At 40.3% G+C, this 9,917-nt stretch overlaps 1 long non-coding RNA gene across 1 annotated transcript in view; it reads right to left on the minus strand.

The window, feature by feature from the left end:
* The window catches only part of LOC118495512, a 791-nt gene extending 729 nt beyond the window's left edge, over positions 1-62 (minus strand). The window contains exon 1 of the long non-coding RNA XR_004897957.1: positions 33-62. This is a non-coding gene — a long non-coding RNA (uncharacterized LOC118495512). The remainder of the gene's footprint in view (positions 1-32) is intronic.
* Positions 63-9,917: the final 9,855 nt, after the last annotated feature.

Consider the following 9,917-nt stretch of genomic DNA (forward strand, 5'->3'; position numbering starts at 1 on the left):
TCAACCTGTATATTAAAGATAACAGTTTTTACCTTGATAAGGTATTTTATTCCTTCCCCACATAGTGACTCCTGTATTTAACTGCTATGAATTTCATATCTTCTTTCCTGTACTTCCCTCCCTTGGGCCCTCACCTGTGTATGAAGGAAATACATATGATGTAATTCAGACTGAAATTCAGACCTTGGGTGTGGAGGTTGTGAAGAATGAGGTAGATAGAAGCTCACCTTATCAGAAATCTCCCGAATTCCATAGTCATGTCTAGTGTCTCACCGTATACTCCGTCGCTGTTTGCCATTGTGTCAGGTCCGTTGAAGTTAACAGAGAAGTCAACTGTCTGCTTTTACGTGTCTCAACTGTTCATCACATGAGCATGTATTTATAGAGAGTACAGAGAGCTACCTTGCATGTTGGGTGGAGCTGTATGAGTAACCACACCCTCACATGGTTGGGGTCGGTGTTGTTCCTCTCATGAATTCCTTTCCAATTGTAATTGCTGATTTTCAACAAAGGATGTTTCAAATCTGATCATTCAGATTTTTATTGTTGTACAGAACAAACATTAAAAACTATATTGTTTTGATGTGAAATGATGATGCACCATTAAGTGTGTTGGCCTGAAGTAAAACATTAACAGTGTAGTCAAATAAACAATGTCTAAGTCTGATGTAGGTGTTCAAACAAATTAACACACCTGATTCAAATTAACAACCAGTTCAGTAAAGTCATGTTACTAAGTCAACAGCTTGTTAAAAGATGAGAAGCGACATAGTATATATATAGATATATATATATATATATATATAATATATTATATATATATAATATAACTGTATATTGTGTTTAGACACAGATAGACTATGTTAGTAGTAATTATGGTACAAAAGATTTGAAATTATATATTTATTTAATTGAAAAAATTTCTTTTTGCATGAGGGAGGACCCCTAAACCCCCCCCACCCACACACACACACACACACACACACACACACACACACACCCTCGCTAAAGCAATATGTTTACTTACACATATTTAATACTATTTAAGTAGGTTGAATATCTTTATTCGCTACTTGTTCTACGTATTTCCTGAGTTTATTTCTTGAGTAGTGTGTTCTTATATTTTATTTTAGCACATACATTGGGATGTTTTGAGAAAGCTTTATTCAAACATGACCCAAAGTTCATTGAATTAGTCATATTTCAGTCAGACTTTGTTGATACCACACCCGAGTACGCAGGAATGTGTCTAATGCAAGATACTGTAGCTAGTCATGTGACTTTGTGTCAGTACTCTTGACCTCTTTAATGGCAAACACGCCTACATATGTGCAAAGACTTTTTCTCTGTAAAGTAGTGAGCAACTGACACCCACTATCGCTCATCGTTCTGTCTGGGTGCATTCAACTGAACAAAGTACGGCACGTTCGTTGAATCATCAGAGCTTCAGTTCCTAGTAGTAGCTTTACATTTACCCCCCGACTCATGTCCTGGTTCTCCTTCTCCATAAACAACATGAATCAAGGAGAGTTTAATTTTTTCACACACACACACCCACACACACACACACCCACACACACACACACACACACACACACACACACACACCAGACACACACACACGAACAGACACACAAACACACACATTTAACCAGTTTTTATACTGCCCACATGAAGAAATTGATACAGGACATAAATATTACAGATGCAGTACAATACATACGCAAACTTATGACCAGTGGCATGCAGCAGGTCGTCACAATATCACTTATAATACAATACTCAGTTAAGGGTATAAGTAGTCAACGTTGCCGGCTATATGTGTTGGCTGCAATATAGCAGATATGGCACAATACTTTGCAAGCTGTATAGCCCTCTTTTTTGGCCATCCAATTGTCCCACCCTCTTACTACAAACACCTGTATGTGTATCCTAGGATACCTGTAAAAACTGTTTTTTACTGCTTTTACTAGCATCAAAAACACCAAATGCTCTGTTTCCCACGACATGGTGTCTGACTGCGCCAAAACGAATCCTGGATACGGGCCTGCACACCCAACTGTGAAGATATTATACTGCATATAGGGTTGCACATGTAGTGCTTGCAGCACAATCTGAAGTACAGCTAACCTGACGATTATGATGCTGCTGAACACAGTCAGCTCTGCTAACGCGAGGTGTGTATTATTAGTGCCCTCTACTGTCAGAAGTGGAGCTGAGAGTATTTGCAGCAGCCTGTTGGCATGGCATCTGAACATATGGCTTGCCAACTGCATGTACCTGCTCGTCGCGTTCTTTGATCTTTGTGCATGTTCATAATGTAAAAGTTTCACACGATAAACGCTCTGGCCCGTGTCGAGATCATCTCTCTGGGAGTCCTCGTGCTCACAGATCGATTCTTTAAAGCAGTAGACTTTTCTTAACTAGGCCAGTGAGTAAATAACAGTAACTCTCCTCCTAACGCTACTGAAGCTTTAGGGCTTTCTGCGTCACACACATCTGCTCCCTCGTGCCATGGACCCTGAGACAAGAGTCATCTAAAGCACAAGGTACGACATAACAAAGTCATGGCAGTGTATCTACTACTGCACAGCCCCATTCCTGTGCAGCAATAATTTGTGACCTTATGGAGATACGAGAAATCTTGTGTAGCCAAATAGCAACAGCTTTACCTGATATATGCCGGGTCGCAGGCATGCACGCCTAGTAGGCGGCGTCATCGATTCTCTATCCAGTAGCAAGTCCGCTGGACCTGTGTGTATTAATTCATGCCTCTATCGGCTCATTTATGTGTGATAGGTAATAGATAAAAAGAATGTTGAATCTACTAAGTAAGAAGCAAGGCCTTATCACTACTGCAAATACTCTAGCAATTTAGTGTGCATTATACATTCCTCGTCGAGTCCGCATCAGTTGTCCTCAAAATGAACAGATGCAGTTCATTTAACAAGTAGCCCGCGTGCACAGCTAACACTAGCCATGCCTAACGTCAGTCAGTTGGCCAGGAACTAAATGCACTTTGTTAATCATGATTTCATTATTCAGCACAATCTGATTATTATGTTTTTAATAACTGAATAACTCGATCGTTGGTTAGACGCATAATAACGGTGGGTCTGCTGTTCGTATTGTAGTCAGCTCCACCTATCCCGTACATTCATGTTTTATGAGTGAGAGATAGAGTGAATGATGAAGGAGGTATGTAGTCAGCATTGTCTTAATCGACTGCATCATCCACATGTGACTGCACTATCTTATGGATATATTTTAGCCTTCTTTGATTATGTGGCTCTTCAGATGCAGGTCGTCGCCTATTGAGCTATCTTCTAGAATATCTACGCAACATACATACTGTGCAGTACCATCTTTGATGTACTATTACTGTACCTGCTCTCTATATTCTAAGATTAATGCGGGGTTATGAAGCAGTAGTGTGTAGCGGCCACTCTGTTGCTCTTGCCAAGTCAGGACGGGACTGATGTTTTCATGCTATATCGAATGTGTTTGTAGCATTTGAAAGACGCTGAGCGTGATCTGCTCATTAGCTTACAACGCTAGGATTCAGAGGCAGCAGGGAAGTAAAAAGAACAATTGCTATTTATAGCACCTAAAAAAGGCTGCAATATCATGCCAACTTCACCGTAGCATAGTGAGCGTCCCTGCTACATGTTAAAGCCGAATGTCTATTTGGTAGAATCTTTGTAGTGTCCGCGACAGTTTATTGACGCGACGCTGCGGCGGGCTCCTTGAAAGGGTTAGCCCCATGATAGAGGGCGGCGGGGAGGGCGACTGAACGCAGTTGTTACCCATCGGAGCACTGTCGGTGACACAGTGATATGCAGGCACCAGGCAGTTGTAGGCGGTTAGGGTGAAGTTTCCACCCTGGTACTTGATAAGAAATCAGGGTACTGTTGACTCTTGATCGTCAGTGACTAGCCTCTGGAGTAGTTAACTGATAAATCATCCATCATGGTGTGTAATCTCATAACTGGCGATCTAACATCGTCTGTCTACTCTCAGTTGCACGTCATGGTCGGTCTGCTAATGGGGGAGTTTGTGTCTGTTTATGTGTATATTATGATACTGATTACGCTATGATGTATGTGTATTATTAGCTGCCGGCACTATGACTATGATCTTATGTGTATATTGTATCTAGGACTACTGGTAGTGCCTGTGTTTGATGTCTGTCAGCTGATACTAGAATTAAGTCTGTGTGATCTAGATGAATGACTTTTTATATCTATCGATGATGACGTGTGTAAATATTGTAAACAAGAGCAATAGAGCAGTAATTTTATTGGATTCGGTGATGTAGTGAATGTGTTCTCTTATTTTTACTCCAGGCTGACCTTTTCTTAGGACGATTAATCTCTCTGATGTCATAAACATGTTTAAAACGTGACGTTGTTGGTGTTCTTTGTGTTTATGTCGAGAGCATTTTTGTTTCTTTTGTGTCGACATCCATTTGGAGCTTTTCTTGGCTCAATGTTTTTGTCGCTACGTTTAACACTTCTTTTCAGCTTCCAGTGTAACACCACGACACACTCTAAGTTGCTTATGGAGTTTTACAGCTATTTTCTGACTTCATGCGCAATACAAACTGCTCTTATATGAAGTTATACACCTATGCTAGCTTCTACGCTTGAGTGTAAAAAAGAAAGCAGAAATAGATATGATGATTCTTAGAGACTATATCTATACATGTTTTCTGAGCTGCATTCTCTGCCTTATTGATAGCAGTATTAAATGCTGAGCTACCTGACATGGAGATGAGTATGAGGGAGACATGCAGGAAAACTAGTCACTATGTCAGTAGGATCTGCAAACGCCGCGAGCGCACTAAAACTGGACTTTCTGCATCAGGATAATCACCTGTAGCATGTGCGACCTGCCTCCTTGCAGCCGACTGAGTGGCTACTGGTGCCACATGATCTAGACTAATATTAAGGTCCATGTGTGGGTAATTTCTCGCCATCATCGTCGTGTGATATCATATCTCGCATCATTCTCATCTGCTGCACATGCACGTCATAAGAGAACTGGTTACAGCTACAGGTAGGCCATCACCTTCAAAAAGCTGGTTTCGTGCTGCTATTTCATATCCTTTCGCTTATTACTGGCGAAGAGAGAAGACTCCTGTTCCGCTGAATATTGGATTTTGAATACGTGTGGTCCTCTCATGTTCCTTCTCTCAAACATTGCTGGGCCGCGGTAGCTAGCGATAGTCCTATACATTAATAGCACAAATAAGTGAAGCTAAATAGATTAAAATAAACAAAAATAAAAACCATGAGCATGGCATTAGAAGGCACTTTGTGTGAGTTGTCATTCATGTGACAGTCAGCAAAAAGTGCGTGAAAGGTGGCGTCTAGTGTGTTTCTGTATGTCGCCTATAAAGCCGGCTACATCATTTCAAGATGGAGCATGAACTATGGTCGCGAAAGCAAAAGCTCATATGAAATAGAGATCAGTATGCTTTTAGTTGCTACTTGTGCAAGCAGCTGTCCGTGTTAGCTTTTAGCGTATTTAATAATATGGTTGTAAAGATATAAATGATATCTGCAGTAATATAAGATATGTGAGTACAACAGAGGTTTAACCTCATGTTGTCTTCATGTCGATATCTCCACAGCCAACTTTTTGCTTGTGCTGGGTCAATTTTAGCGTGAAACTATAGTTGTAGTCAACTCCTGTCAGTGTTCTACAGCCTTTTGGGCTCTGTAACTTGTTTCTGTCAGTCTTGTCCTACTCACATTGACAAGTGATTTTACTCACTTTTTGGCACACTGTCTTTGGGTCGACTTTCTGTCTTGTGGTCTTTTTTGGAAAGGTGCTTTTTCAATTCAAACGTTTAATCGCTCTCCCACCAAATCGCTATAAATTGAATAGAAAAAACACCTCAAATCTCAATGAAAGTAGTGACATTACTTGTACATTGTGAAGCAGCCGTATTTATGGAATTCCGTGCATCTATGTTCTGACACATTTGATCTGAATAAAAAAGAAACCCTAACAAACTTTCTGATATAGAAACTTTTTGAAAGGGTGAGTAATTTTACCTCGCAAAAAAAGAAAAAAATAGATTCATAGCGAGCGGGTTAAATTCAAATCTTATACTAGCATACGCCTGGCATCCGTTCGCCCCAATCCCTCATGGGGTTTGGCGTTAGAAGACACGCATGACTGATTCATGCCGACACAACTCCTACACAATAGCCCATAGTCACACACGGAGCTTCAGATCTATTATCCTCCTGCATTAGTGTCTTGGGTCGCAATTTGTCGTTATAAAGTTCTATATCAGTTAAATATTAGGTTCCTTTCAACAAGAGCATGTCCCTACGACAACGATACATGATGGTGGGTCAGATCACATTCCTCGCACTAAATGTTACAGATGCAGATTGTTTCAGTTTCTCTATCATTAGCATTTTGGGAGATTTTATATTCAGTCTACATATGTATAGCAGCTATATCTGTCTGCATTTAAAATGTAGTTGATGACCATCTGGGATTCCAGATGACGTCGAAATGCCTAGTGTTACAATTTTGTTGTTAGTGATGTATATATACTGGTTGAAAAAATAACTGCAAAAGCTAAAACAACAGGCGACAAAAACGTCTACAAAGTGCCGGAAGCCTACAGTATAATGTTGACACATTATTTTCTGATAGCTGGAGGCTACACACAATGGTTAAATCTTTAGTCAAAATCTAGTCTTTTCCGTTTGCACCCTTGAATAAAATGTAACTACACCGAACTCCACTTCTGCTCTGAGCTAGCTGCGCATAGGTAGCAGATCTCTCTGGCTAAAAAGAACTATTATTGATTATGTATTCGTGTTCTACACAGTATATGCAACACTTGCTGGTCGACTATTTGTACTGCGAATGGAGAGAACTGGGTTCTGTGATATAATACTATAGTATTAATATATAATATTCATATAGTTTTGTGGTTGGTGCTTTCAGCTGAGAAAGCAGAATCAAAATAGACCAATAAGTTTATGTTTTATTATTTCATATACAACAGAGAATGTGCTGTGGAGAAGAGTGCGGCTCGTCAATCCTGTCAAAATATATTATCAGTGCCCATATTAATGAATCAAAAAATCATTGCTTTTTCGGATTGGGTGTATATTTTGTGTCTTCTGGTACACTTCTGCATATGCTCAATAAAACTTATGGAAAAAATAAAGGCATTCCCTAGGTGTTTAGTAGTGAGATACCCGACGTTTCTGATGTGTCCCTGTCTGCAGTCTCATGGGCTATAGCTGTCAAAATCTTGCAGGCTTACTTGGCTTTGTCTAGGTCAGGAAGGCCAGACTGGGGTCGTCTAGGAGGCTTAACTGTTGACATGCAAGCTCATCTCTCAACTGGGCTAAAAGGCACTGGCTTACAAATCACACACAATTATTCACACGCCTAATCGTACAAATTATAAGATTGTATAGATAGCTCTCTACATTCCGCTCGTTCCTGCAGTTACTTCGCACACAAGGTTGGAAATGCGGCACTTCGTTCTAACTCTTTTTTTAGAAGTATGTTCTCCCGTCTAAGTGCCACTGCCTTGTACAGCGTCGTTCAGTTAAGTTGGAGCTAAGCTCATGTAATCCTTACCTACGCTACTGGTGGGTCGCATGTGCGATTGACAAGAGATGTTAGCATGAGATTTAGAGTCGTTGTGGCACTCTGTATGGCTATAAACATAAACCTGAGCAGGCGTGAAAGGAAGGTGGGCAGCAATGTGCTGGGGAGGAGGGGGCAGTAGAAACAAAAATCTGGTGTTTTTTGAAAAAAAAAAAAATAAAGCCATGTATAACCTATTCTGGTTACAAAAGAACCTCAAAATTATCGCAGATTACTGAACCTGTAATAATGTAGCATAATTTGCCAATTCTTTAAGAATTTATTCAGATTTAATTTGTATTGGATTAGCTAGGCATAGGATGAGATACAAGGACCAAAGAGGCTTGGCTATGGTCTTCCCTTTATACATGATATGAAAGAAAAATTTAAAGATATGTGCCTGGCAAAACTTTGTATGCATGGAATCGAGGTAGTACATAGGAGGGCAAGAATATAATTGTTTCATCGCTCAAATTGAGGGAGCGGTTAATGCGCAAGTAAATACTGCTACAGAATGGATGTAACTCAAGCGTACCTCAGAGGATACCTGGTAAGTGATAATCATAAGTAAAAGAGTACAAGGACTTTAGGCTTAATTGCAGAGGGGTATTCAATTTTATAGCAATTGAAATAAGTTTCATGAAAATAGCCATTGACTGAAACTTTGACCATACACACGATTCTGTGATTCTCACAGCCCACATACAGTAGCGTTCCTCTATGAGATATTGTAAGTCCAAATCAATGCATGCATCAAATGTGGAAAACAGTGAGAACTCATAAAATAGCGATTGAAAAAGTTGATAGGATAAAAAATAATAAAGAAGCATTGAAAAAGGTGTACAAACAACAAAGAGAGCAAAAAAGTCAAAAGATTGTGTCAAAATAATATTTTAAAAAAAAAAAAAAAAAGAAACGGTAAGTAACTGTAATTTGTGAACAAGGAGGACACCAAGTGCCCTAGGCTCGACCAGCAATGACAACAGGTAGATTTTTAAGAAAACTTCCAGTGTCAGGAAAATCATTCTAGTAAACAATAAGAGTGCGGCCAAAAATCATTCTAGGATAAGTGGCAGTAAATATTCTACTTTGGCGGTCTATAAGGTACTCTTGTGGGCTCGACAGTAAATCATTCTAGTAAAAGATATATCAAATTCGTGAACTTTGAAGCTGGTTAATCTTACGTAGTCATCTCCGACCAAATACTCTTCATCTCTCAGCTATAATAGCATTCAAATCTAATTATAATCATTTCAGATATAAAGAAGTGGTCAGTTAATATTTCTATACAGTAGAAACCACTGGCAGGCCTTTAAAGTATTTTACTGTTGAAACTGATTCTGTGATCAGTTTCTAAAAAGGTTCGAAGGGGGCGTCGTGTATGGTTTGGATGAGGCCTGTATTCATTAAGTGCAGCGACAGCCCCTTCCATCCATAGTATTTCGAAGAGCAATCTGTGCAGATGAAATGTATTATTCACTCCTCCGTGTGATTGGAAACATTTCCTGCTGCAACGATGTTAACGCTGGCAAGAAAAGATAGAGGAAAAATTAGCACGATGCTATAAGCGACGATGTTGATCTGGTTGATGTTGAGGCAGAATGAGGATGTGGTGCAACTGGTGTTTACCTGTCCTGGCCGCACACTGGTTCAACTACAGGCACTAAACACACAGCTACCCACACACACATCGATTGTCAGTCACAAGCACACTACACAATCCAGCCGGTCGTGCCATGATACATTACTGCAGCGAGCACACATCACCACATTCAACACACACATCACACAGGCACCATGCAACACACACACAATTCACTATCACACACCACATCTCACACCGACGACACACAGCACACACCACTACTCCACACAGCACACACACAAACTACACCCACACAATCAGTCTCTGGTCGCTATGGTCCACTACACACATCACTCCACACATCATGACGGCACAACACACACACAAACCACACACCCGACGCGAGAACACACACATAAACAAATCACACACAGCACACACACACATCACACACATACACACACACACACATGTCCCCTGCCAGGTTCAACTACACAGCACACCCGACACTACACACTCCGCCACACACACACACACACACAGAACAGCACACCACACCACACACCATCACACACAGTAAAATCTATCACACACACAGACCTACATGGTTTACTGGCATGTTCCGCAAATAAGTCAACCTTCTATATTAAAGAATATCCTATTTACCTCTGATAAGGTAGTTTATGTCGGCATCGACCAC

The sequence above is a fragment of the Sander lucioperca genome, chromosome 7 (assembly GCF_008315115.2).
Source record: "Sander lucioperca isolate FBNREF2018 chromosome 7, SLUC_FBN_1.2, whole genome shotgun sequence".
NCBI lineage: Eukaryota > Metazoa > Chordata > Actinopteri > Perciformes > Percidae > Sander > Sander lucioperca.